The following is a 5,230-nucleotide window of genomic DNA, read 5'->3' as shown; positions in this document are numbered from 1 at the left end:
TTCTTGCATGTAGTCTGATGGCCTGAGTTCAATTCCCCAGCACTCATGTAAAGTCATATGCACAAAGTGGTGCATGCACCTGGAGTTCATTTACAGTGGCAGGAGGCCCTGGCACACCAATTTCTCTCCCTCACTAATAAATAAATATTTATATTAATTTTTTAAAATAAAAAATAGGGCTATAGAGATTGCTTAGTGGTTAAGGGGCTTGCCTGCTAAGCCTAGAACCAAGGTTCAATTCGCCAGTACCCATGTAAACCAGATGCACATGATGATGCATGCATCTGGAGTTCGTTTGCAGTGGCTAGAGGCCCTGACATGCTCATTTATTCTCTCTGTCTCTCATAAATAAATACATAAGTAATATATTTTTTTAAATATATCAAGCCATGCCAGGCGTGGTGGCACACGCCTTTAATCCCAGCACTTGGGAGGCAAAGGTAGGAGGATCACCGTGAGTTCGAGGCCACCCTGAGACTACATAGTGAATTCCAGATCAGCCTGGACTAGAGTGAGACCCTACCTCAAAAAACCAAATATATATATACATATATGTGTGTGTGTATATATATATATATATATATATATATATATATATGAAGCCAGGTGTGGCATCAGATACTTTTAATCCCAGTAGTTGAGTGAGAGAGAGACACAGGAGGATCAGAGTTCAAGGCCAGCCTCAGCATAGTGAGTTTGAGGTCAACATGGACTCCATGAGACCTTGAGTCAAAATATGTCCACCACAAAAAAAAAGAGAGATGAAAGCCGGGCCATGGTGGCACATGCCTTTAATTCCAGCACTGGGGAGGCAGAGTAGGAGGATCACTGTGAGTTTGAGGCCACCCTGAGACTACATAGTGAATTCCAGGTCAGCCTGGGCTAGAGTGAGGCCCTACCTCAAAAAACCAAAAAAAAAAAAAAAAAAAAAAAAAAAAAAGAGAGAGAGGAATGAGAGATGACATAAAATGTTTTCTATAAGGCTAGAGAGATTAGAGAGATGGCTCAGTGGTTAAGATGCTCATCTGCAAAGCCTAATGACCCGAGTTCAACTTCCCAGTACCCATATAAAGCCAGATGCAGAGTGGAGCATGCATCTGGAGTTCCTTTGTAGTGGCTGGAGGCTCTGATGCACCCATTCTCTCTCCCTTCTCTCTGCTGGGTATGGTGGCACTCGCCTTTAAATCCCAGCGCTCAGGAGGCAGAGGTAGGAGGACTGCCATGAGCTGAAGGCCAGCCTGAGACTACATAGTGAATTCCAGGTCAGCCTTGGCTAGAGCAAGACTCTAACTTGAACAACCAAATAAATAAATAAATAAGCAATCCTCCTGCCTTAGCCTCCTAAATGCTGGGATTACAGGACTATGCTTCCTCCTTTCTTAATTCCTTCCTTCCTTAGTGCTTTTTCCTGGTGGTCAGAGATCAGCTTCATCAGGATCAGTTCCCAGTGTGCTGGGTTTAGGGTTAGGTAACCATCCTATCACTGAGATGTAGCCCCAGCCCTTTCTTAATTCCTACCCCAGTCAGGAAGGATAGTTTCTCATCAGAACCATGGTTTCTCAACCCCCTAAATGCTTTTTTAAATATCTTATTTATTTTACCTATTTACTTATTTTGAGAGAGAGAGAGAAGGAGAGAAAAAGAGGCAGATAGAGAATAGGTTCACCTGGAAAATGAAATGTGTAAGAAAGGGGATGATCCCTCTATGCAATGTCCCATGACCTTCCTGTATCTCTTTGTTTCTATCTTTGTGATTACTTAGCATAGAATGTTTCTTGCCTCAGTTCCTCCATGTGACCTATGGTCCCACCCCCCATGTTTAACAATATGCAATTTTGTAGTCTAACTCCCCATCAATCCTGCTTCTACTATAAATATCATGTGCTTATTTCCAATAAAAGCTGACACTCCAAACAGATCAGGACTGCATCCTGAGATCCTGAACTCTGGGATGCAGACCTGGCCATACCAGCTTTCCTCTTTTTCTTTCTTTCTACCCAATAAAACTTGGCCTCACATTCCATGAGTCAATGGTCTTACTTGTGTGAGACCAGACCCTGTAACATGCCAGGGCCTCCAGCCACTGCAAAAGAACTCCAAACGTATGTGCCACCTTGTGCATCTGGCTTATATGGGTCCTGGGGAACCAAACCTGGGACATTTGGCTTTGCAGGTAAGTGCTTTAACCACTAAGCCATCTCTCCAGCCCAAATATTTTATTTCTTTATTTCCAAGGTGGAGGTTGGGAAATGGAAGCGCCAAGGTTTCTAGCTGCTGCAAATGAACTACAAATGCATGTGACACTTTGTGCATCTGGCTTTACATTGGTACTGGGGAATAGAACACAGGTTGTCAGACTATGCAGGTAGGCATCTTAACCAATGAGCCATCTCTCTAGCCCTCAGTCCCCTAAATTCTTTTTGTCTTTTCTTGTTGCTATTTTTTTTTTTTTTTCTTCTCGAGATAAGGTCTCACTCTAGCTCAGGCTAACCTGTAATTCACCATGTATTCTCAGGGTGGCCTCAAGCTTACTGTCATCCTCCTACCACGCCTCCAAAGTTTTGGGATTAAAGGCATGCATCACCACGACTGGCTTTTGTTGCTGGTTTTTTAATATTTATCTATTTGCAAGCAGAGCGAGAGACATACATAGAAAAGACACAGAGGGAATGAACACACCAGGACCTCTAGCCAGTGCAAAACAAATTCCAAAAGCATACTCACACACATACACACACACATACATACATATATAGTGGAGGTATACACACACACACACACACACACACACATATAAACCTGAGTCCTTAGGCTTTGCAGGCAAGTGCCTTAATCACTAAGCCATCTCTCCAGTCCTTCAATCCCTTAAATTCTTTTTTTGTTTGTTTGTTTTGTTTTTTTGAGGTAGGATTTCACTCTAGCCAAGGCTGACCTGGAATTCACTATGCAGTCCTGCAGTCTCAGGGTGGCCTTCTACCTCTCATGGTGATCCTTCTACCTCTGCCTCCCAAATTTTGGGATTAAAGGCATGTGTTATCACACCCAGCTTATAAATTCTTATTCCTTTTGTTTCTATGTATTTTAGTAATTACCAATCTGGGAAAAACAAGTTCTGTTCCACCTCCGCTGACACAAAACTGAACAATAATGAATAACTGTGTAAAACACAATTAGAGCTACTGAATTCATAGCTTTTATCCTCAAATGGGCAGCAATTTTACTGTTCCCAGGGGTCAATTTAATCTTTCATTCTCCCCAGCTGTTTGAATTTTTCTCCTCAAATCTCTGAATCTACCGAATTACACTCAACATAAGGTGGGGTTTTGTTGTTGTTGTTTTCAAGGTAGGGTTTCACTTTAACTCAGGCTGACCTGGATTTTAATATGTAGTCTCAAGGTGGCCTCGAACTCATGGTGATCCTCCCCACCTCTCCTTTCTATCAAGTTCCTTTATCAAGACATTAAGACTTTCCCATCCCAAACATCCACACATCAAAAATCTACTGGACCTGCAGGGCGTGGTGGCACATGCCTTTAATCCCAGTACTTGGGAGGCAGAGATAGGAAGATTATTGAGAGTTCCAGGCCACCCTGAGGCTATGTAGTAAATTCCAGGTCAGCCTGAGATCAAGAGAGACCCTACCTTGAAAAAAAAAATTACCAGACCAGGAATCCTCTATAGTTATTTCTTAGGTAACAAACAATAGTAGGCTTGAAGGTGATTAAAAAAAAAAATTAGCCAGGCGTGGTGGCGCACGCCTTTAATCCCAGCACTTGGAATTAACTATGCGTCTAAGAGTGGCCTTGAACTCCTACCTCTGCCTTCCAAGTGCTGGGATTAAAGGTGTGTACCACCATGCCTGGCTTTTTTCTTTACTAGACAAAGAGAGAGAAAAAGAGGCAGATAGAGGGCTGGAGAGATGGTTTAGCAGTTAAGCGCTTGCCTGTGAAGCATAAGGACCCCGGTTCGAGGACCCATGTTAGCCAGATACACAAGGGGGCACACGCGTCTGGAGTTTGTTTGTAGTGGCTGGAAGCCCTGGCGTGCCCATTCTCTCTCTCTATTTCTTCTCTCCCCCCTTTCTCTCTCTGTCTGTCGCTCACAAATAAACAACAAAAAAAGTTAAGAGGCAGATAGAGAATGGGCACACTGAAGAGCCCAAACCAAAGTAATGCCATGACAGACTTTAAATATATTAATAGGCCTAAGTTTCTGTTTCCCTGCAGAGCCCAAATTACTGACACAGCACTTTGCAGTTACTGGGAAAAATAACCACAAACTGCTCAGTACCCAAAAGAATCCCTGTAACGGGCCAAACAAAAAGGACCAAGTAGATGTTATACATTCCTGTGGCTCTTGTGACTATAGATAAGTTTGCTTAAAGCTCCTCAGCTACTATGTAACCAAACAGCTTGCAACATATATGCTCTTGCTAAATGTCAACCAATCTTGTAACTGATATGTTGGAAATTCCCCTTTTCTTTGTTTGAACCTAATAAAAGTCTTCAAGCTTACCACAGGCTGGGGTTCTAACACTGTACAGAAAGAGGATCCAGAGGGATGGACAGATGGCTTAGTGGTTAAGCACTTGCCTGTGAAGCCTAAGGACCCCAGTTCAAGGCTCGATTCCCCAGGACCCAAATTAGCCAGATGTACAAGGGGACGCATGCCTCTGGAGTTCATTTGCAGTAGCTAGAAGCCCTGGCACGCCCATTCTCTCTCTCAATCTCTCTGTCTCTCTGCCTCCTTTTCTCTGTCTCAAATAAAAATAAACAAAGAAAAAGAGGCAGAGTAAACCTACCCCATGCACAGCTCAGCCTGGCCTGCATTGTGAATGGGGAGACATGGAATTGAAAACACTAAGTACCCTCTTTGAACAGTGTTAAAAGAGAGTAGTAGTTTTTAGCAACCTTTCCAGAGGAAACTTGAGAGCCACCAAAGGTCTATAAAACCTATTACAAATAAAGACACTTGGGCTGGAGAGATTGCTTAGTGGTTAAAGCCCTTGCCTATGACGCCTAAGGATCTAGGTTCAACTCCCCAGAACCTACATAAGCCAGATGTACATGGCGGCGCATGCATCTGGAGTTAGTTTGCAGTGGCTAGAGGCCCTGGCACACCCATAAAAATAGGGGGAAAAAAAAAAAGAGGGCTAGAGAGATGCATTAGCAGTTAAGGCACTTGCCTGCGAAGTCAAAGGACCCACGTTCTACTCTCCAGATTACACATA

General features: G+C 43.2%; 1 pseudogene; it reads left to right on the top strand.

The window, feature by feature from the left end:
- Positions 1-4,740: 4,740 nt before the first annotated feature.
- On the top strand, positions 4,741-4,848 carry LOC123461324 (annotated as a pseudogene).
- Positions 4,849-5,230: the final 382 nt, after the last annotated feature.

The sequence above is a fragment of the Jaculus jaculus genome, chromosome 5, assembly GCF_020740685.1.
Source record: "Jaculus jaculus isolate mJacJac1 chromosome 5, mJacJac1.mat.Y.cur, whole genome shotgun sequence".
NCBI classification, from domain to species: Eukaryota; Metazoa; Chordata; class Mammalia; order Rodentia; family Dipodidae; genus Jaculus; species Jaculus jaculus.
This window is presented reverse-complemented; position numbering and strand designations above follow the sequence as displayed.